Source organism: Macaca fascicularis, chromosome 8 (assembly GCF_037993035.2).
Source record: "Macaca fascicularis isolate 582-1 chromosome 8, T2T-MFA8v1.1".
Taxonomy (NCBI): Eukaryota; Metazoa; Chordata; class Mammalia; order Primates; family Cercopithecidae; genus Macaca; species Macaca fascicularis.
In genome coordinates this window covers 145,888,717-145,913,720 of record NC_088382.1, presented here as the reverse complement: position 1 = coordinate 145,913,720, position 25,004 = coordinate 145,888,717, and the positions used below count along the sequence as shown (strand labels likewise).

Here is a 25,004-nt window from a genome sequence, read left to right as displayed (position 1 = left end):
TTACCTTGATTGTGGTGACGGTAACATGAGTGTTTGTGGATGTCCGAAGTCATTCAGTTGAGCACATTAACCGTGTGCAGTTCTTTGTATATCAATGATACCTCAAGAAAGCTGTCAAAAAGAAAACGAGCAAACATAGACTTTAAAAATCAGAGTGACTTTGATACTGAAAATGAAACTAAGCCTGTATTTGATTCAGAATCCAACCGCACCGGAGTGAAGCATCTTCTCAATCGTTTCCCTCTTTCATCTGTATAATTGGCTCTGGACTGAAGTTGGGTCTCTTCTACAGGCAGTCCAGTGAGACAGCACAGGACTCACACTCCCTCTGGAAGAAAGTGCCGCTGCAAAACCTAAGGAGATGGGGGTCTTTCCACCTCAGTCAATTTGGTGATATAATTCCAAATATTTTTCTGTCATTTCTTTTGGAATATGTGTGTGTGTGTGTGTGTGTGTGTGTGTGTGTGTATTATCCTGAACTATCTCATTAAAAGTGAGCAAGTTTCAACAAGTTCTTAGTCTAATGGTTTGTAATAATCATAATTATCTCTGAGAACCATAACCACATGCAAAGGGGACCAGAATTTTCCTGCTTTAATGTGCCTTATTATTATTTTTTTTAATGTAGTTGTCTAACAATGGTGGGATGGAGCCTGAAAAGATAAAACAATAAGAATTTAACTTAAAGTATTAATATTTCATTTCACCGTTTCCACCTTTTACTGTGGCAATGTGAATGATTCCATGTCTTTTAAATACAGAAATGAGAACCAAAATTGATTTCTCACAATTTTCAGATAATCAGGTCTAGTAAAGTTTGAGGATATTTCATTGAATGTATTGTTAAATACGGTAAGTAGCAACTTTACTTACTTACTGTTGCTCGCCAGTTCCTGAAGCAAAGCTGCAAAACCTTATCTGATCCGCTTTGTAAAATCTCAGAGGAGCAAGTGGCTACCATGACTCATCAATTTCTTCAGGAAATAATAGGTATCTTAAGCCTAGTTTCAGTATTTAGATTCCACTAAAACTTCAAAAGACAAGAACTTTGCCCTTGATAGTATTTCACAATTCATTGCATGATTTCCTCTCTACTCCCACTCCCTAAACAACATGAAAATAATGGAAAGATGAAGAGGAGGAGCAAATTGAAGTGAATAAATCTCTCGAAAACAACCTTCATCCCCAGGTCAGCCTCAGAAACCAAGCATCTTTTTCTTTTCCTTCTTAGTGTTTCCATCATGTGGCCAACAGGACCCTTCCTTTATTGAATATGTACATTTTCCAGCACTTTGACACCAAGAACTTTTGGGTTCTTTCAGAAGCCCAGCTTTAACAAATTAAGCTAAAAACATTTAAATTGATATTTTCTACAACTTAAAAAAGGGAAAGGTGAAAGCACCACATAATAAAATAAAAGTAATGTTAGTAATTACTACAGGAACGCTGCAAATACAAAAGCAACAAGCAAATTCAGGAATATATATTTTCATCACAATGTCTATATAGTGGAAAACATCCTAGTTTGGTTCCCAAATGAATCCCTCTTCAGTAATAAAGACTATTGTAAACTAAACCTTCATTATTTACTCATTTAGTCATTAAAGCATGTTAATAAACACATTCAGACATACATATTCGTATGTGTATGAATATGAATGTATACTAATGATAAATGATAAAGCCATGCAATGTAAGAGTTTATGCTTAAACTATGACATAACTGCTTATCTTTTCTTTCACAACTGATATGTTTTAAGTAACTAGGTAAGTTATTTATGGAATCTCCCAACCTCTGATTGTTGACTCATGGTGTCATTTAACTTGGTCCTCTATCCTCCGTATTTCCCATAAGCTAGAGGTCAGGACTAATGTCTCATTAGATTAAGAATGAGCTTTTTGTTGAAGGAAAGAAATATTTCAGGTGATGCAGCACTGCAGGAAGGACATAGCATCAAGTAGTCCCAACAATAGTGATGATGACTGGAAAATCTTGAACAGAGTAAATATTTTTTCCAAACTTTCTTATGTGCAATCATTTTAAGCATCCACTAACGATTTTTACTTGAATGGTTTCAATAATAATTGTAAAATTATTATTTTTAATTATAACGTTCTTTCTATAGTTATTGACTGACATTCTTCTGTTAAAAAAAAAAAATCACCCTTGTCTCATCAGCTGGGTATGAACCACAGTTCCTTCTGAAAAAGTCAGAGTATGTATTACTTCTTTCCCTTTAACTAACATTTTTCAGTTTGAGAAGTGGTATATTTGTCACCTCCAAGAGTGGCAATTTGTGATAATTTTTTAATATTACTACAGATTAATTTTTAAAATGTAATTGGTGTATTACAACCCTTCATGGATTAAAAAAAAATTTTAAACCAAATGCAGTATGTGGATACTGTATGATTCCTAATTTAAAAATAAAGGAACTTTTTAAGACACTGGGAGATTTGAATATGAATTAGATTTTAAATAATATTAGTGAATTTCATTATGTTTCTTAGAGGTTACAAGAAAAATGAGATAACTTAGAAAAATGCTTTTAGAAGAGGTATGGTTAAATACTTTAGGCTAAAGTTCCATACTGTTTGATACTTATTTTTAATAGTTCAACAATATGTGTGTGAGAGTGTGTGTGTATCCATGTGAATCGTAATTCAATTTATAGCTAACATGTAGTTCTTTCAATTTTTTGCTGATAATTTTTGCAATAGTTGGCAAGAATCATGAGAATTGATTTTGCCTAATCGAGCTAAATTTTCTGGAGCACTTAAATGTGAAACATGTGAGTTACACAAAATAAAATTAAGATCTTCAGAACTGATCATCTCTACTCAGGACTAGGGTGCAAAAATGGCTCTCAATTAGCCACCTAATCCTTTCTGGTATTATAAAGCCTGCATTGCTGGCTTCTTGCCTGTCTGACTTTCATCCTCCCTATGGATTCAAGGAGCAGATTGAAGCATATCCAGAACCAGCTACATAATTTGCAGGGCCCAGTGCAAAATGAAAAGTCAGGGTCCCTCCTTCAAAAAGTATTACAAATTTTGAGACAGCAACAGTAGAGCATTAAGCCAAGTGAAGGGGTCTTCTGAGCTGAGGACCCTGGGTGACTGCACAGACCGCTAGTGATAGAGATGGCCCTAGGGCTGCCTCTTATTTGAAACACTCCCCATGCTTGGGCTGATAAAATTCAAGCTTACCTCAATGCTTCATTAAAATGCTGATAGAAGACAATGTGATCCTCCTTGAGAGCAAAATACTAAATTATTTCCTCTTCATGCTTGTATGTTTGGCATTATGTTTTGCACTTTGTACTCCCTTAAAGAAAGAACAGAAGAGAAGCTTAGTAAATTTACAAAGGAAGGAGTTTGTCGGGGGCCACCACTTAGTATTCGTTTCTGACAAATCACTTCAACTCCCATATACTCATATTCTTGACTCTTAAAAATAGATAATATCTCTATTTCACAGAGATTTTATGTGAGAAAATATGAGATAACTCTATTGACTTCTTAGAACTAAAATACTTTATTAATACAACTCGTGGTAAATGTATGAATTGCTTGATTGATATACATGGAATCTATATCTACGGTGTCCCAAGTGAGAAGGCAGAAGGAAACATAACCGTGTGACTGGTGGAGATGGCCAAATCCATCACACACATCCTGGGATTCCCTTTCATCAGTGTAACCAAATAATCACAGCAAAATCCAACTCAAATTGTGCTGCCCAGGCTCACACGGAGAAAAACAATACGATTCTTCCTGCAGAAGTAGACAGCAGGAGGCAACGTGACAGAAAAATAACACATTCTCTAGTTACCACTGATTCCTTTTAGTAACTATGAAGTCCTAAGCATGTGATGTAACGTTTCTGAACCTCTTATTCCTCATCCGTACAGTGAGCATAACAGATGATATTGTTCACTATGACCATTAGACACTATACAAGTGCCAAAATATTAGCCTTAGGTTAATGCCATATAAATGGTAGTTTATATAATAATAATAATAACAACAACAGAAACAAAACCAACACCACAACATTTATTACAAAGTTATTTTTCTTTTTTTTCTTTTTCTCTTTTTTTTTTGAGATGGAGTCCTGCTCTGTCACCAGGCTGGAGTGCAGTGGCGTGATCTCGGCTCACTGCAACCTCTGCCTCCCGGGTTCAGGTGATTCTCCTGCCTCAGCCTCCTTAATAGCTGGGAGTACAGGCACATGCCACCACATCCAGCTAATTTTTGTATTTTTAGTAGAGACGAGGTTTCACCATGTTGGCGAGGATGGTGTCAATCTATTGACCTCATGATCTGCCTACTTTGGCCTCTCAAAGTGCTGTGATTACAGGCCTGAGCCACTGCAGCTGACCAGTTACTTTTCTTTACAATTGCTGTAGTTTAGATATTTGTCGCCCCAAACCTCATGTTGAAATGTAATCCCCATTGTGGGAGGCGGGACCTAATGGGAAGTGCTTGGGTCCTGGGGGCAGATGCCTCAGGAATGGCTTGGTTCCATCCTCAAGGTAATGAGTGAATTATCCCTCTGTTGGTTCCTGTGAGTGAGACCTGGTTGTTGAATGAGCCCGGCACCTGCTCCTTGTTTCCTCTTGTACCATATGATCTCCGAACGTGCTGGGTTCCTTTCCTCCTTCACCTTGAATGGAAGTGGACTGAGGCCCTCGCCAGATGTAGATACCAGTGCTGCTGCATCTTGTGCATGAGGCAAATACACCTCTTTTCTTTATCAACGACCCATCCTCAGGTACTTCTTCATAGCAACACAGACTAAGACAATAGTGAACAGAGAACAAGAGCACTAGACCACATTGTCCACCAGCTCTCACAAGATCAAAACAGTCCCCTTGCTTTCACCTTCTCTTCATGCTTTAAATTTCTCTGAAAACAATTTGGCTCAACAGAATTAATACTTTTCTAGCTTTCTCTTGTCTTATGGGTACCTGTGTTATCCTGTTGGTGGTTAAGGAGCTGAAGTTCCTGGGTCTTATTCGTGATTCCACTAGGTAATGCTTGCTATAATTCTTGTTAATGTCAGACTTAATTTAGCTCAGTAGTTTCACAGTTCAGACAGTGATTATGGTGGTATTTTTTTATGTTGCAAACCTTAAGTATATCATTTTATACTTTTTAAAGTATCATTTTAAAATTAGAGGTCACCTTATCCATTATGATCTAATGGATAAAGGATACACTCTCTACAGTACATTGGGATATTTTTTCTGCTTAATTTATTCTGGAGAGAATACCACGTTTTCCAAATGCATAGACTAATTTTCATAGAGAACCACATTCAGAGACAAACATTTACTTTCATTCACTTATGCATTAGATTTAGTAATTCATTTATTCCTCAGTAATTCAACAGAGATATATAGACTAGGCATCCAGCACTGTTTTTATGTGTTATTTATACAAATAAAATGAAATTACCTGGATTTTTCTGTAAAAAGAATCACAGAGTCTAACACAATGTATTCTGAGCACTAATGAAGGGCTTTTTTACAAGTGTAGAGAGATCCAAGCAGGAGGAATGCCTAAGTCTACTTGAGGGCTTCAGGATCTGAGAGTTGAAGTCTGAAGAGTTTGGGAAAGGCATAGAACCAAGGAAGAACAATGGCAACACCACAGTATAAGTTATATGCATATAACTATATCAATTAGGTCTGTGCAATAATGTAAAATGCCGTTGCATGCAGTAGTAAGTCCCTTGTGTTGACAGACATTTATACAAAGTCTGTCAATCTAACAAGCATGCTGAAAAAGATAGGGGGTCCATAAAAATCTTAAATCCTGAGATTTCAGACTTGGTTAGATTGGCCTGTAGTACACCCCTGAGTCAGCCTATTCTCACATTGCTATAAGGTCACACGTGAGACTTAATAATTTAAAAGGAAAGAGCTTTAATTGGCTTATGGTTCTGCAGGCTGTACAGGAAGTATAGTGGCTTCTGCTTTGGGGAAAGCCTCAGGAAGTTTCTAATATGGAGGAAGGCAAAGGATGAGTGAAGCTTCTCACATGGCAGGAGCAGGAATGAGAGAGAGAGAGTGAGGAGGAGGGTGCTACACACTTTTAAACAACCAGATCTCACAAGAACTCACTCACTGTCACGAGGACAGTACCGAGGGGGGTGGTGCTAAACTGTTCATGAGAAACCCACCCCCATGATCCAATTACCTCCCACCAGGTCCCACCTTCAACACTAAGGATTAAAATTTGACATGGGATTTGGGTGGGGACACATATCCAAACTATATTAATACCCAATCATTAGTGGGAGCAAAGCCAAATAATAAACTGCAGTCATGATTGAAGATAGAAAGCTTTGGTTAGGTCTAAAATGTTGCAGTGAGAGTCTGAGAAGTGAGGTCAGATGGTGATCAGAAAAATGAGTCACAAAGCCAGAAACCAAAAAATTCCAGAAAGTTCTTAGAGGTCATGGTGAGAAGTTTAAGACAGAAAAAATAGATAATGTGACGACATCAAAAGTCTCAGTTTTATGTGGCATGAATATATTTATTTGGGGATTAACTAGGTTACTACAAGTCACTGAGAAAAATTATACATCTGTAGTTGGCTTAGCAGAGGTTACAGAGGTGAGCGACTTGGGGATCTGAAATTATGAGCCAGATATGAGTAAAGCAAAGATGACACCCAACACAGATTATAATCATTATTACCATCAAGATACCTCACAGTACAATAATCACTTATGCAAGGTCCCATTAGCATCAGATTCATCCAAATATTTACATAGACCTCTGTAGTTTTATTTTCATCATACTTAATCTTCACTAAAGGTAATTTTTCTTTTCTGATATTTCCGTGGTCCAGCAGAGAAACCTCTAGAGAATCTCTGTTGGTTAGGGTTGTGCCCGCTGGCACATAACTTACTCATCTGCGCTTTGGAAGGCTGTTCTTAAGTATAAACCTAAAATTTTCCACTATATAAACGTGCGGAAGTTAATTAGCCTCTCTATTCTCTGCCTCCACATCTCTAAATTGGGATGGTTTATTCCTCAGTGAGTGTGAGAATTAAATAAGTTATTGCAAATAAAGTGCTTAGCATGGGGCCTGCCTTAAAGTACATTTAAAAACTCGTGAAAGAGAAGCTAATAGCAGTCATTGTCTTTCAGAACTTTTCATTAAACATGTAAACAGAAACACGCACACACATACACACATCCCTCTTTCGCAACCCAAAGTCCTTCCGACTTCCCAAATCACATGCCTCTTTCCTTTCAATGAACCCCAAACTCAAGGACAGTAAATCAGCAGATTCAGAAATGAATGAAATTGTACCCCATAAAATTCAGGTGATATTGTCAAAACTGGAAGGCAAAATAATCGTTTTTAAAATATTCAAAGAAATTTTAAAAAAATGAGTCCACAGGTAAGTAGAGGATATTATTTTTTTAACAAGAACAAAAATATTTCAAAAACGCTTCAAATAAAAATGCTGGCACGTTATGCACATGTACCCTAGAACTCAAAGTATAAAAAAAAAAAAAAAAAAAAGAAATAATCAGTTGGTTGATCTTTTTTTCAAGTACCAGGTAGGCACATCCTGAAATAAAGAAAACTCCATTAAAAAAAATAATAATAAAATAAAAATAAAAATGCTGGAATTGGAAAGTTATAGTCATTGAGATAACAACAACCGTAACAACAGTAATCATAATCAACAGATGGGTTAAAGAGCAGATGTGAAACACTGCATTAGAAGACGAGTGTGAGGAAATCACCCACAACTCACTATGGCAAGAGGGTGAAGTAGATAAGAAGGTTTAGATGTTTACCACGGAAAGAAAGGATTAAAAAAACTCTCAAGCTCTGACCCTTTTCCTTCTCTTCTTCCTTTGTGTTCTCATCCTCTTTCTTCGCCATGATCTATTTTCCCATTAACTACTTTTGGCTGAACCTTTATAGCTTGTGAAAAACTTTGAAATGCATTATCTCGTCGTTTCTTCACAGCAAATCTTTGAGGTAATTGGATTTGAAGTTTTAAATTTCCATTGAACAGATAAATTGATTGAGACTCTTGAAGAAGAAAAGAACAAAAAAAAAGTGCTAAGGCCAAACCAACTTTTATATATTCACAACCTAGTAGCATGCATGACTTGGGATAAATCATCCATAGTGTGGGCCAATATGCTTTAAGGCAGTCCCCATGCTAAGCATTTTATTTTCAATAACTTATTTAATTCTCACACCCACTGAAGAATAAACCATACCAATTTAGAGATGTGGAGGCAGAGGATAGAGAGGCTAATTAACTTCCACACGTTTATATAGTGGAGAAGTTTAGGTTTACACTCAAGAACAGCCTTTCAAAGCACACGTTAGTAAGTTATGTGCAGTGGGCACAACCCTAACCAACAGAAATTCTCTAGAGTTTTCCCTGCTGGCCCACGGAAATATGAGAAAAGATGAGTTACTTATTTTAGTGAAGATTATAGGATTTTATTTCACCATAATATTTTCATTTACAAGACATATGGACAAGTTTTGGAAAAAGTGTTATTGCTTCCTTGTTCTGAAATCCATTGTCTTACACACATTTCAGCTACATGTAGAGAAGAAGAAACTGGAATACATGTGAACAGAAGGTTCCGATCTGGGGAACATTGAAGTACTCAGGAAAACCTGAGAAAAATCCCTCTTATCCTGGAGTCGAAATTCCTTATAAAAAGGAACACTTAGGGTTATTGCAAAAATCATCTAGACCTAAATTTATAAAGCTAAACTTTATATATGATAACAAAATAGTTGGTGTGAACATGTGACACTTAGGATCATCACAAAAATCATCTAGACCTAAATTTATAAAATCAAACTTTATATATGAGGACAAAATAGTAGGAACGTGTGAACGGTTACTTGGTCAGATCTCAGTGGAGAGTGGACCAGCTGGACACATCTGTGAGTGGCTGGTAGAAACCAGGCTGGCTTCATAAGAAGAAAAAGTGCTTTGTCTCCCTTCTGGCTGGGATGCCCCAAGGCATTAGACTCTATCTGCAGCTGAGCTGTTGCTGGCAAAGCTGGTGAAAACACTATCAGAAGAGCTGTCTTAAAGAAAGCAGAGATGGGGGAAGCTCAGCATCTCAGAGACCCACAGGAATCTGAGGAGACCTTCACATTCATGATGCTCGGATGATGTGTGCCGACCACTGTTGGCAGACGTGGGATATATGCCACTTGGTAAGACATCTCACTCCACCTCCGTATCAGTCGAAGGGTGGTGGGTGATGGCAATGATAGCAAGCTTGTGGGTTAAACACATAAGTGCGGATGTAAGTGCATCCTATATCATTAGGCTCAACTATCCATAAAATACCCAGACATATTCAACACAAGCCTGGAAATGGAGTGACTGCCCTTGAGCATCGTAAAGCTTGATCATGTAGGAAATTCCTACGTGGGTGGGTATTCCACCATTTTAAGCCTTGGAGTTTTAATCTTCAAACTATATGTCATGAAACACATGGGTATATGATGTTTCTTCTAGTTTAAACGTATTATGTGTGTAGACCTTACATCATGTGGGAAAATGCATTTCTGTGGTTCTCAAGTAAGAGCCCATAGGGTGGTCATGAAATTATTAAGAGGAATCTTGGACTTAGTTTCAATTGTTTAAAAAGCCAAATTGAATAATGTATTTAACCTTGAAAAAAAATCCCTAAACAAAATGCGAAGTATTTTGTCTTGCCAAGAATTTCCAAGATTTGGTGTAGTAAACTCAGTCATCTTCTGCTGGCCCAGAGATCTGTAAATCACAAATGTGTCTGATAAAAATATGAAATTAAAACATTATTAACTTTCTATTTTGTATTTATTTTAAGTAAATGTAGAACACAATTACAATAAATATAAGGTGAGTCAGCTACTATTATTGTCCAAATTTTTGAAAACTGTTTTACATTTTAAAATTCAATATTTGTTCCAGTAATCCTATTTCTAAAACTCTATGTAAAGAAAATAATATAAAAGATAAGGCTATGTACATTTGGGTCACTTTCGTGATCAAGTTCCCTTTAAATTTTGTTCAGTCTGTCTTGCTTTATTTAACAATCTACAACATGGGCTTCATTTATTTATTCATTCCCTTATTCAAACTCATACAGAGGGATGTTCACTCCACTTGAGCACCATACTTGATATCAAGAATGAAAGAGCAAGGCTGGGCACGATGGTTCACGCCTGTTATCCCAGCACTTTGGGAGGCCGAGGCGGGTGGATCACTTGAGGTCAGGAGTTGGAGACCAGCCTGGGACATGGTGAAACCCCGTCTCTGCTAAAACTACAAAAATTACCCAGGTGTGGTGGTGGGTGCAGGTAATCCCAGTTACTCAGGAAGCTGAGGGAGGAGAATCACGTGAACTTGAGAGGTGTAGGTTGCAGTGAGCCACTGCAATCCAGTCTGAGCGACACAGCAAGACTCCATTTCAGAAAAAAACAACAAATAGAATGAAAGAGCAAAATATATGACCAAGAAGGAACTGGCAAAATAAATTCTGCCACAAGCATATCCTGCAAGGTTGGGCAGAAATTGCAAATGTTAATTAGGAACAGCATGTAGGAATATAGAAAATAGTTCTATTATAATGTTTAAAATTGAAATGTAGATAAAATTGCATGTGCATTATAACTATGTCAAATATGCTATACAATGAACTGGAAGGAAAACCAAAACATAGATAGCTTTTTTCTTAAATTAGCATAGATATTAAAATATGTATACAGAATATGCATATGAATATAGAATAAATTGTAAGGAAAAATCCAGATCCCAAAGTTACGATTTTTTATTAGTTTGGATATTAGTAATAGTATTGTTTCTTTTGATTAATGTGAATATCATTATGATTTTTTATTAGTGTGTTATTTGTCACTAGTGGATATATTTCTCTTGATTTTTAAAATGTTCACAGTTCCCCTTATGTTAGTGTTTTTATAAGTAAAATACTAAAGTAAAAATTGGAACAAAATTTAATTTATAAATAGATTTTATTTAGTAAAAGATTGCAAAATACGGGGACTGTTTGAGAGAAAATAATAGAATCTGTGACGCAGAAAAAGTGGACAAACTATGTTTTCAATCAGCCTGAGACCTCTATTAGTGACATAACTTCGTACTTGACAAGAAGCTTCCACATCCGCAGTTTAGCATCACGCATGGCTCAGAGAGGGGGCTCAATATTTGCTAAATGTTTGTTACTGACCTATACTCCTAAAGCCCTCATTATGTGAGACTTGAATCATGAAAGTGAAGAGACTTGCTCAGTCCCACAGTGGGGGCCACAGTGGACACATTGGAAGAAAATGCAATTTCCCATATCCTTCCCCAGCAATGTTTTCACTGCACTAAACTCTCACTTTTTGCAAAGGTATTTTTTTCCTGTAGTGACATTATAATTAGGAAATCTTTCAGCCATTTAGAAAAAAAGACCTTCATTAAAGTTTAAAGCCCTTCCCCAGGTGAGAACACTCATAGCTTCAAACCTCATGACTGTTTTTTCATTACAAAAAATGCCATTGAAAAATTGACATTCTTTCAGATTATGCCAACAAAAATTGATTTTACATGTATAAAAGTGTATTACCAACTCTTAAAGTTCTACCTCCCTCTGTCACCATGTCTAAGGGAGTTGGCAGGATAACTATGGATGCAGAAAGGTCAAGATGGAAAGGGATTATAGGAATGAATGGCAATTCAGCTCTGTCTTTCCTTCTAAAGTAATTAAAAATTAAAATGAGAAACAGGACCCAAAACTGTATCAGCCCCTGACTGGTTCTTTGCTTCTGTTATTATTAACTTTACACACCTGAAGACATGGCCTCATCACCTACTGGCTTGGTCTAATGTGCTCTATGGAACCAATCCTCACCTGAGTTAGGTTTGATCACTTGGGTCATTTCCAGGGTCATTCCCTTTAAATTTTGTTCAGTTCATCTTGCTTTATCTAATGATCTACAACATGGGCTTCATTCCTTATTCATTTACTTATTTAATCTTATGATGTCCTTCGTATATGCCAGACTCTGTGAAAGGAAGCTTCTTGTCAGATCAAGTTTAGTGCAGTGTTTCTCAACATCTCATTTTTAAATAGTAATACTTCCCTAAGAGGCAGTTATATATATATTTGTAATTTTTTTCTCTAATCACCCTACCATATTTATGTACTGGGGCCCTTGAAAGGCCCTTTAGAGGGTCACAGATCATTGTCATAGCTAAGATTTTAAGAATTTTTGCCACAAAGAACTAATTTTCACCCCTAGATGACATCACTCTTGTTGAGAATACACAAGCTAATGACAGAAAGAAAAAAGAATATGTATATATTCAGTAGTTGTCTGACATACGCTTTGGAGAAGGACCACGCAGCTGCTACAGGAGCAATGAACCAGGGGTTATATATCCCAGACTGGAGACATCACAAAAGGATTCTACAGTAGGCGGGAAGGAGTCCTAGAGTGAGTTTGAGTGATGACTGAAAAGGGGTAAAGCAAAGACCAGGGCCAGTGGAAGGTACATCATCGACCTGAAGACAAACGTCCTATGATGGCAAATGTGTTCTCTAAGAGGCTGCCATCAAATTTTTGGCTTTTAAGGCTTGTTTATTTCATTATGCACCACTTGGCTTTATGCTTTGTTAGGAAAAACAAAACGAAACAAAAACCAACAAAAATTCTGAAAATGTCCAGAATAATTTTCTATATTCTCTCCAGCCTACCTGTTCCAAATTCAATCATGTGTCAATTGAAGTCTACTTTCTCGTTTGCTATTTGTGATTGATTTTGTTCAAGCCATTTGTGGCTTCTGCAGGAAGTCTGTATTCATTCCAAATGATGGTTATTTAAATCTCTGCCTAAAAATGGCACATGTCACCTTCACTCATGTATCACTGGCTGAGACAAAACACATATTTCCCACGTGGTTCCATCATCTCTCTTTTCTCTTCTTCCGCAGAGATGGCAAAACCTAAGTAAGAGCTATCTTTCATCATATGTTCCAGAACACACTGTACATATCACACCATACATATATGGAGTACAGTCAGACAATCCATAACACCCATGAACAGGAATGAGAAATGAACTTTGTTCTGGAATGTCATAAAGATCATGACTCATTTGTTACTGAAGATTAACTTAGCCTACGGTGACTAATACATTCTTTTCTCACTGCTCTGTGTTGGCTAATGCATGTGATCTTTTGAATAGTTAGACCTTAGTCTTTTTATTAATATTTTTATTCAGATTGTTCTTCTGTGTGTGGCGTTCTATAATGGCAAAAACCACAATTAATTTTGCACCAACCTTGTATACTAGTTTTTACAGGTACTTAGTACCAGACCTATCTATGAAGAATGCTGCAGGTGTGGACTACTGTTGATTGGACATTCTTCTAGTCAATTCATTTCATTTATAAGGTGATAGAAGAACGTGAATGTCATATCCTTTCTCTATAAGCAGATGTTTAAAATATAAGTTCAAAGGTCATAGTCCGTTGCTCATGTATCAGCTGTCAATTATGTTGAAATAAATCACATTGAAATGAACAATTTATGAAAATCATAGAGTTGATGACTTGAATTAAGACTAAATTTCAAACAGGATCATTGACTTTTTGCAATAATACCCATTACATTTGTGTAACACATTATCATGTACATGTTTTCACATGCATAATTTTATTAAACTCTTACAATCTGATGTAGTACAAATTTTTAATATACTATTATACAAATAAATAACCTTCGGGTCCCTAGGATGTATATAAGAAAATCGTTATGGGGCAAGAAAATTGTTATGGGGTAAGAAAATAAGAGGAAATTAATGTTAACAATAATGTCTGTACAAATTTTAAATAGAATTTGGGATTAATGTCCAAAATATTTTCCAAATTATGTCAGAGATTATGTACTAGAGATTGTGAATAAAACAAGACAGGCACGGACCCTAATTTTATATGTTAGAAGTCAACAGAAAGATATCTTTAAAACCCTCAATAAAGTGTCTGAATTTAACTTTTTAATTTTAACTATAATAAAACAGAAATATTGGGTGCATGACAATAGATTTTAGGGTCCTGACCTGTACTGGGATGATCACAAATGTTTTCTTCAAGAAATGTCTGAGTTTTGAAAGATGTATGAAAATTATTCAAGTGAATATTCAGGGCTGGGTGGTGAAAATATATCTCCAAGTGATGCAAGTACATGCAAAATTCCTTAGGTGGAGAGGAACATGACTCTTGGAAAGAAAAAGGAAACCAATGTGGTTACAGGGCAGAAAATGACAAGAACAGTGACATCAGCTGGTGGTGGTGAAGAAAGCAGGGGGTGGTCCCACCTGCTTTGTAGACCAGACTAAGGATGGTGACCTTTTTCTTAGAGCAATGGAAAATTATTTTAAGTAGAGAAATACATGATTAAGTTTGCATTCTTAAAAGTTCGTTCTTGATGTAGTGCAAAAACAGATAGGAGAAGGGCAAAAATAAATTTAAGAAGACAAGGTAGGAGACCAGAAACGGAAGAATAGTTTCCTGTCACAAAGAAGACATATTTGAAAGGAGTAGTCTACTCAAGACTTAATTGTGAAATACTAGCTCTATTATCATTATAATGAGAATCAAAGCATGGACATTGGGTAACACTTCACAGATATGAGAAATGGAAAGCATGGAGCTCAAGGTGCTATCCCAAACTGAGGAATGCAGAACTTTAGGCTGCAAGAGGTGAAGTACGTGTGTTAATGTTCTTAGGTGCTGTCGGCTAGGTACTCAATAACAGTTGGTTTCCTTGATTTTCCTTTTTCTGTCTGGACACACTAGGAAAAGACCTGTATTAATTGTGCATTTTTATTTTCTGTATTTTTTATGCGCTGGCATCTGGGGTCTTGCTGACCCTGGAGACACTGCTCTTCTCAGACCTAGTTCATTCCTAGTGATGTAAAAGACTCATTCTAGAGTACCTCTTTCATATGCAAATGAACCCACCCAGGACCCAAACCCCAACCACCTCCTCTACAGGCTCTTATGCTCTGGGCCACTATTAATCTACTGTAACCACCCAGAACCAGGTACCAGATAACTAGAGACAAGTCCTATACTCCAGAGGCTGTGGAAGTTATTCAAACTTGCCAATTCGAAATCTATATACCCGCCTCACTTGTTCCTTCCCACAGAAACACCAATCAAGGCTCTTCCCCATTTTTCTTGCCCGTCTGCCTTCTGACCCACACCTTGTGTGACCCTGTGTGACCCTGTGTGGTGTAGCGTGTCATCTTCTCTTGGGAACTATGAATATAATAAACTATCTTTACAATGACATCATCTAATCTGTTGGCCTCAGCATACCTGGAAATTTAAAAAACAAAAATAAACACACTGCATTTTAAAATAAGGCCTGCAGCAAACTTGAGTCTGCAAGTAAAGGCCAACTCTGGAGGAGGTCCTGCCTCATATTTGCAGAGGGCTTGTTTGTGCTAGACATGGTTGCTTTCACTCAGCTAATCCTAATGATACCCCATTATTTAGGAGGACTATATTGATCCCATTATACAGATGTGAAAACTGAGGCACAGTTAGATTAAGTGACTCTCTCTACATCACAAAACTTTTAAATGGTAGCACTGGGCTCCAAACCCATTTCTATCTGACTCCAAAGCCTACACTCTTGCCTCCCTGCTGTCATGACACCACATTCTTCCAAGAAATGCAGAGGTGAGAATAAAGAACCTTCTTCAGAGAATGTATGTTAGAAAATCAGTACTGCTCTCAGAGTGATGCCTACTGATGGGGTCGTAGATGAGAAAACAGGAACCATGAAAGCAGTTCTACGTGTTCAAACAGAAAAACAGTGCAGCACAAATTAAGACATCATTGAGTTTTTCTTAAATAGGCACCCAGGCCAACATGGTCACTCTCAGAGGCCACATTTGCCTTTTGGCCAGTTCCAATGATCAGAGTTGATGCTTCCTATAGGTAATTATCCAGGCTCAGGGACTTGTCTCAGTCAATAACCGGAGTGCAGGGAGCTCCCGCAGGGTTATTCACACGGAAGTACTCACTATATATTCTTGCTCCAACTCACAGACCACATGGCCTGAATGGGAGCAATAAGGCCTCTGCAAAGCTGACCCAGTGCTGTTGAGCAAATTGCAGAGCTGATCTCTCAGCATTAAGAGAAGCCCATTAGCACAACAGAGCTACTGTGGCTGTCAGAACCACTGGGTGCCTGGCCATGCCTGCGTGCTCTGCTGAGACTGGCTTGTCAGGGAGCTGGCTATGCCTTTGAGATAGATCAAAGTTAAGTTGTATGTACTCCACTCACTCCAACTTCTCGAGAAAGGGAGCTTTATGCAGGCTAGGTGCACATAATAGGAATCATTCAGTGGCTTTGTAGCTCTTCTCTGGTGCATCATTACACTGTCCCAGAAAATGTACTAAATAGGAGAGAGATTCGGAATAATAAAAATCAGTATGGCTCAGGCATCAGCCAGTCGTAATGAGTGCAGCCCATTGACCTACTGGTGCAGCTTCCCCTGCAATGAGGGCAGGGGAGAAACTCCCAGGAGACAACATAAGTAACCCTCAGCCTGTCCTGGTACAAAATGGTCAGTGGTAAGATAAATAATGTGACACACAAGTCCAATCTGCTCCCTATTTTCTGGACTCGTGTTCATATTGTCTTTTCCAGTGTGGTCTCTAGACCCTGTCTCCCTCATGCATCTTCTGCAACACACTCTAAATGCTCTAAGTTTCCGTCAGCATCTTCCCCCAAAACACTCTGACTGAGCCCTCTACGATCAGAAAATGAACCACCCACCCCCAGCATATTGCCTTCTCCTCCTCAATATCCACCTTTCACAGCCCTATCCTTCTGGATATGGGAAAGTTTTAGGCCTGATTCTCCTGGTTGAGAAACATCTCCAAAACATTGAGAATTTTTCTCTCTTTTATCTATTTTTCTACTTCTCGCTGCTGTTTCTTTCTATTCTCACCATATCCTTTCACTTTGCTGTAATAAGATGCTGTGTAAAAAGGATGGCTTTCTCTTGCCTGTCTTTCCAGGCCCTTATTTACTTCTGGTTTGCTGCTCTCCTCACCCGAAGCTGAATCTTGATTGTGTTGAATAAAGACAAAGATGCTAAGAGTCTCCACAGCAGTGAAGGAGACCCTGTGTTTCTGAAGCTTTTTTTTTTTCTTTTTTGTGATTTTTTTAAAGCTACATTGGTACCCAAACATTTCTAGGGCGTTGTGACTGCGGAAGCTGCACCTTTTTTTTTTTTTCTTTTCTTACTAATCCAAACCAAACACTCTTTCTGTTTGCCTTTTAATTTGTATCTGTAAAAAAGATAAATTGCAGTTCACAATTTCTGAAAAGTGGATGAAAAAAGACATTTTAATAAAGTGAGATCATGGAAGTAAATCACAGCTCCTAAGGACCGTCAGAATCAGGTGAAAATGATTCTTCGCTATACAACTTTATTGTGTGTTTTTGTTTCCAGAATTTTCCGCCAGTGATATCCTGGAAACTTACGGCTGGAACTCAAAATAGGTTCATACACCTGTCATGCTCATTTACCCTCTAGGCGCATGTCTGTTACATAGACAGAGCAATAGAAGTATCTAGCAAACGTGTGTTAATGTTAATTTTGCATCTTTCACATTCCTTTCTGACAGAAATTATCCACTCAAACCACATGGACTATTCTCTCCTCAGGAACTATCTTCTCAATCCGGATTTAGCTACTTAACTGGATCTCAGTAAATTAATTCAGAGTCAATTCATGCATCTCATAGAGAACATAGTTTTGTCATTTTGTAGTTATGTGATGTGTTTAATTCCAATGATGTTTTCAAGTATAATAAGATCATTTTATTCTGAAGATCTAGGTTATAAGCTTTTTCTTAAACACACATATTTCTTCAAAGATTGAAAGACTGAAGAGCTACAACTGATGAAATTTAAAAGAATATGATGTGGAATGTTGAAACATTTTGAGGACAAGAATAGAACTTTGAAGGGGACAATTTAAGTGAGACATCTGGCTTTGAATGGATAAGTCCTTGAACGTCTAATTTGAAAATGTCAACCAATGTTCCTGTGAAGTGAGCACAGTTTTTGAAAGTAGTAAGTCCTGGAGATTAAACCTATCCTTGACCTTGAAAAACAGGTGGCTTAACTTACCCAAAACTTTAAAATTTTAAGGTATAAAATGAGGTAATCATCTATGGTGGATAGAGTTATTGTGAAAATCAGAGCCACCTATAAAACTGGATCACTCAAACTCAGTCAAGAAATAAAACCCAGTGAATATTTCACATAGAGAGGATCAAACACACAAATACGGTTACACAGGTGTTGGAAAACTGATAGAGCAAAAATGAAAATCAATGACTGCAGAAAGCTGTGACTTTCCTTAGATTGAAGGAAGAAGAGAGAAGAATGCATGTTGCCTGAAACTGGAAGCAAACAGTGGGGTGCATTTGGGGGCTGGTACTGAGACTGCTAAGAAGAAAAAGCAAACCCAGAATGTTCTTGGCTCCAAATGCTTGATTCTACTTTCCAATCTACTGATTGGAGGAAGACAATGAAAATGTCATCATTGCAATTAAGACACTGCTCTCAGGCTGTCTGGGTTCAAATCCAACTCAGACACTTTCTTGTCCTGTGCCTTTGAGCCAGCCACGAGACCTCTTTGTTCCTGCCTCAGTAAAAGGGGACAATAACACTACCCATCTCGTAGGGTTGGTCTCAGCATTCGGTGTAATGCCTGACACTTAGGAAGTGCAATATGGGCATTTGCTAATGTTGCCAGCATTATTATCATTACTCTTATCTTTTAACATTGTGACAATAGAAGTTCCTTTCCTACCATAGAAACCTGGAAGATTATAAAGTAAATATTGTCTCTTTTCACTGGGTGCTTATCTGTTTTGTGATTAGCTGTTCCCAACTTGACTATTAGCTCCTGAGAGCAAGAACCATTTCTGTTTCATACAAAGATGTCACTGGTGTGTGGCACTGTGCCTGGCGTATGAGGCGAGTGCATTTAATGCCTGACCACTTAATGCCTGAATAAAATATGTGGCAGCTCCTAATGTCTGGATTGGGGAACTGAATGGACAATGGGACAGTCCTTCATACAGAGCCACTCTGAGGGAGATCAGGGAAACCCTGGCATATGAGTTTATGAAACTGAATGAAGTTACCCAAAAAGATGTATAAAATGAGAAAAATGAAATTTTTTAGCATTTATTTTATGTCAGGCATTGTTCTAGGTATTGAGGGAAAAGCTGGGAAATGGAAGAAGACAAAAGCCCTTGATCTCCCAGAGTTTACGTGGGTGAGAGGGCACATTTTGACATTAGACATGATAAACGAGTAAATCACATAGGCTATTTAGGGTAAAGTAAATGCTGTGGCAGAAGCTGAAATTTGAAATATGGTTATCAGCACAGGCCAAACTGAGGACATTTGAAGAAAAAGTTGGAGGAAGTGAGGAAGTGAGCCATATGGATATCCGTGCGAACACTCCAAGAAGATGAAGAAATAGCAAATGTGAATGCACCGAAATAGAAGCTTATTTGATGTGTTCTAGGAGGAACAAGAAGGCTGTGTGGCCACAGCAGAGTAAGCAAGGAAGAAAGTCGTAGAGGATGAAGTCAGGTTAGTGACTAGGTTACACTGAGAACAAACTTCACTGTGAGTGACGTGTGTGGGCGTGGGAAAGGCTGAACAGAGGAATGTCCTAATAGGACTCACATTTCAAAGTGACCGCTTTGCCTGGTGAGTTCTTAGTAGCACTCTGGGCAAGGGTGGCTGCAGGCAGAGAGCAACTAGGAAGTAAATGTAATAATTAAGGTACGAGAGAGACACTGGCTTCGACCACAGTGACGGCCGAGGAGGTTGTAAGAAGCAAGTCAGTTTTGGGCAGATAAAAAGGCAAAGCCACGCCAACAGGATTTTCTCAGTGATTAGATGTGGGACTGTAAAAAAGTAAATTTTTGAACATCAACAATTGTTCAGAGGTTTCCGACCCCAAATGCTAAAAAATTGAATTGCCTTTATTGTGTAAGAAGCAGGGTTATGTGAAAACTTCCCCAGCCATCAGATACACTGATACTTAAGGGATGGACAAAGGAAGACAAGCCGATAAAGACACTGAAAAGGAGGGGCCTGAGAAAAAAGATAAAACAAATCATGAAACATATTTCTACTGAGAGAAAGCAAGTGAATGATACTTCACTTCTGAAGTGGGAAGGTGGAATGTTAATGGCATTTTCTGAGACTATACCATTTAGCCTAAGGGTGAGACAGTGCGTTTGTCTCAAAGAAGCAGAATGAGTTTTACTTACAGAGAAGAACTAACGGTTGCTTTGCAGATGGGCAAACCTTCAATACTGTATTGTGCAAAAGAAAAAGTGAAACACAAAATAATTTAAACTGTATTATCCTTATACTGTAGGGATCTACCACCTCGGGATTGTAATATGGTCAGTGCTGGCCCATGCTTTGTCTCTGTAGGATGATGAGAAGTATCAAGACTACACACAATGAAAATCTTTACAGGAGGAAAAAAGACTTGAGATAAGTACACATAGTTTTCTATTGCTTTTGTAACAAATTACCATAAACAAGTTACAAAAAAACCCACAGAATTTTTTTTTTTTTTCTGTCCAGTTCTGGAGTTCAGAAACCCAAACTGGGTTTTACTGGATGAAAATGAAGGTATCTAAAGGGTTATGCCCCTTCTGAAGTCTCTAAGGAAAATCTTTTCCTTGATTTTTTCACTTCTGGAGGCTTCTTGCATTTCTAGGCTCATGGCCCCTTTCCTCCATCCCTAAGACAGCAGCAGCCCCTGCTTTATTTTGCATGGTTTCTCTCTGTCCTTAAAACTGACCTCAGATTTCATACAGAATATCTGAATGAAACAAAGGCAAAGCTTTACTGGTGAGCATGAGATGACAAGTCTTTGCTTCATAATTGTCATAACAGAAAGAAACTGTATCCATTAGCTACCCAGCAGGACCTTGACCTCTTTAAGATCCAGGGATGGGTTGACAGGAAAGGAAAGTGGAGTGTAAACCAGTGCTTCAAAACCAGCAGCTGCCACAAACTGTAGTGACCTTTCAGTGTCCTGCCGACTTCCACTCTCTTGCTTCCAGCAGGAGTTAGAATCTAACATTTCTTTACAATGGCCTCTCTAACTTCTTGGACTCAAGGTAAGTGAACAAAAAACACTAAAGGAGTTAACAGGGAAGTCAGTTGCTGCCATGGAGAGTGCAGAGGCATGGTTGTCTAGGGTGTGGTTAGTGAATCGATACGACATCTAGTCCTCTTGTTAGTGATAGAGTTTGGCAGAATGGAGAAAGTGTGGACCTTTGAGTTAAACAGGTCGTGGTAGGAATCCCAGGCAGTCTTTCTACTTATGTTGTCTTTGGCAAGTCACTTACCTCCTTGAGTCTTAATTCTTTTATTCATAAGATTAAGAAAAGAATACCTCTTTCAGAGGGCTGCTGTGAATATAAAGGAAATAAGTTACATTAGGAGCCCAGCGGAATGTGTGACATATGGTGGATACTTGATATTAGCATGCCTTCCTTAATGATGGAGTTGAGCAGAACCAGACAGGGTCAATTTGAATTTTGAGGGTAAAGGAGAAGGCAGTTAGGACAAATATGTTAATGGGGCACAGGACACTGACAGCAGTGCATGGAGAGGATAAATGCAACGACAGTGATTGGGATTCTCCCAGAGTTCTCTTTGGATGAACAAAATGGCACCCAAAGGAAATACCTATTGGGAAGTACAGAAGGGGCAGTACCGGGCATACAGCTGAGATACTGGGCCATGCCAGCACACTATATGGAGCAGAGGTTACTTGAGTGACTTAAATACTAAGCAGTGCTTAACTCCCACTCTGCAAAGCTCCGTAGTGAAAATGGCGGTAAGTGAGCAGAAAGTGGATAGAAGAGGGAGAAGCAAAGGAGGATGCAAAAGAGGAAGAAAAAGAAGAAGAGTCAGAGATAGAGTATAAAGTAAAGGAGAGTGTGTTTAAAATGAAAATATGTTTTAAAAGTGTTTTGGGCAGTGCATGCTACATACATAGTAGCAAGCCACTATGTATGTGAGTTATTGATATTGGCTGACATCACTGTTGTTGTTAAGTGAACACACAGTTCACACCCAGGCCTGCCTGCCTTCTAAGCCCGCGTTCATTCTCTTTTCTCATTCAACCTTCTAAGTGCTGAGGGAGGAGTTGAAGTGGAGAAATCAGAAGCAGGAGGTAAACCAGTGTGTGTTCATGGCTCAACGCAGAGTCAATTCAAGTTTTAAATGAATTTTTAAACCCTAGGGTAAAAGAAAATACGAGATGAAGTCAAACCAATTGAGACTCAAGACAACGCAGTAAAGGAGGACAGAATATAGCAAGAGCATTCAAGATATTTACTAAACCCAAGGTCACAGAAGCCTGTTTTTTTGGAGACAGGGGAATGTCACTGAATGGATGAGTTATCTTTATTGGAAAGCACCGTATCACATAGATATGTGTTTGGAATGGAGGTGATTACACCAGCCCACTGTCATGTGGGTGTGGGAATTCTTTAAGGTCTACATGACCTCTGACACATGAAGGGCATAGTTATTTATGTGTGCAAAAACTAATGGCTGGATTCATGCCTTATCTTGATGAGAGCTGGGTCATTGCCCATTTTTGAGGCCTTTGAATCCCTTTATCTTCTTCAGTATAAACTTTTTCTTCTCTTCTGGGAAATCTTCCTACTCAGAACTGTGATTTAACGAACTGTCACACAAAGAACTCTCTTCAACATTCTTACTTGTTACACAATAGCCAATTACAGTGTTAATTTCTCCAACAGAGTGATTGGTTCAAGATAGTCGTGAAATCAGCAAAACTAATCAAAACCTTACCTGAGGTGTCCTCTGGAAGAGGAGAGGGTTCTACTTCTCCAAAATATCAAGCTGCATGACCCCAACTGTCTGCCAAAAACCACATTTCCTGATCACCTGATTAATGACTCACCAATATGAAGTCATTTCACAGAGGAGAGTGAATCTGAAATAGAGAGAGACACAGGTGGCTCATGACATCCTGCTAACCCGGGATTCCCTGATCCTCCTCCTGACAAAAGCCAGATCAATTCCTGTACTTTCCACCCAATGTAAACCAATAACTCCCTCTTTCCCTTCCCCCATCCCTCCCTTCTTTATCATTCAGTTTGAACTAGGTGTCTATTACTTGAAAGGAAAAGGTTTCTAATTAAATTAGGAGAAAATATTGAAAAATTAATCACATTTATGTTTGGAGGCCTTTGACTCCAACCAGTGGTACGAGGATATATTAAGAGGTATTTTTAGTATCTAAGATGTGGGCAGAGGCGAAGAAAGCTGAAGGCTGCAGTGAGAGAGAGAAAAAAAATAACCTCCAGTTCATTATTTATAATAGTAGAATTCAGGCACTGCATGTATGAGAATTGATGGAACAGCAGAAAGGAATGTTAACTAATTGCCAAGAATTAGGGGTTGAAGGAAACCACCCCATCCTGGTCAAAGCTCTACAGCAGAGAAACCCCTGCCCAGCAGAACAAAACTAAAACCACAATGAAAGGCAGCTCAATGTGAAGGAGTTAGAATTCATCACAACTAGATTAGAACATTAAAAAAAAGTAAATCTCATCCCAATATTAGGCAATTTAGAGGCATGGTGTGCATGGACCCTATGCTCTTTAACCTGTCAGTTTGCAATTAATGACAATGAGAAATTGATCACTTCAAAGATAACATAAAGAATATTCTATTTGCATTTGTCTTCTTCACTGTCCACCCACAAAAGCTGGAAAGTGCAGATTGGTTGTGGAAGGTGGGGAACCACCTGAGTCAGTGACAGAGCCCAGGGGCTATAGGCGACAGACAGGTGTTCTGGCTCCAGGGGAATGTGAGCCAGTTCCTAAAGTGCTCCTGAGGCTGAGAGGCCTGCAGCCAGGGCAGTTCAAGCGAGTGTTATGACTGGAGTAACACAGGAAGTGGAAGTGTTTACCCAATGCCTATACCCCCATTGTATCTTGAAAGTAGCTAACTTGTTTTTTGATTTTACAGGCTCATCAGTGGAAGGGATTTGCCTTGTCTCAGATGAGACTTGGGACATTTTAGTTAATGCTGGAATGAGTTAAGACTTTGGGAGACTGTTGGGAAGGCATAATTGTATTCTGCAGTATGAGAAGCATATGAGATTTGGGAGGGGCCGGAGATGGAATGGTATAGTTTGGATATTTGTCCCCACCCAAATCTTGTGTTGGATTGTAACTCCCAGTGCTGGAAATGGGGCCGGGTGGGAAGTGTTTGGGTCATGTGAGTACATCCTTCATGGCTTAGTGTTTTCTTAGAAATAGGGAGTAAGTTCTGGTGAGATATGGTCATTTAAAAGTGTACGGCGCCTCCTCTCCTCCTTGCTCCTGCTCTGGCTATGTGGTATGCTTGCTCCTCCATCACCTTCTGCCATGATTATAAGCTTCCTGAAGCCTCCCCAGAAGCCAAGCAGATGCCAGTGCCATGATTCCTATCAGGCCTGCAGAACTGTGAGCCAATTAAACCTGTTTTCCTTATAAATTAGCCAGTCTTAGGCATTTCTTTATAGCAATGCAAGGACAGCCTAATACACAACTCATCTTTTATTACCTTTTTGTTCTCCTCCCTCAGTAACCTCACCTCTACTTAGTAAAACTCACCTGCATACAAGAGGAAGAAAAGCTGTATTTGTAATGAATAAGGATGGCAATCACTAACAAAATTAAAACGCTTCATCTTAAGATAATTTCCTAAGAATTTTATATGAATAAACTCACTTTATTTAATTCTGACAACATACAGTCTGTGAAGCAACTAGTATTATTAGTCCCATGGCAGTTCATGAATGTATTGGATCATGAACCCAAACCTGTA

At 38.4% G+C, this 25,004-nt stretch overlaps 2 long non-coding RNA genes across 2 annotated transcripts; one reads left to right on the top strand and one right to left on the bottom strand.

Moving 5' to 3' along the window:
- LOC102136145 (uncharacterized) lies at positions 1–23,121 on the bottom strand. Its single transcript, XR_010577511.2, has 3 exons — positions 22,977–23,121; positions 3,211–3,328; positions 1–111 (listed from the first exon to the last, which is right to left on the bottom strand). It is a non-coding gene; the product is annotated as an uncharacterized lncRNA (long non-coding RNA).
- LOC135964826 (uncharacterized) lies at positions 9,013–13,588 on the top strand. The gene is made up of 3 exons (XR_010577509.2): positions 9,013–9,231; positions 10,155–10,347; positions 13,363–13,588. It is a non-coding gene; the product is annotated as an uncharacterized lncRNA (long non-coding RNA).
- Positions 23,122–25,004: the final 1,883 nt, after the last annotated feature.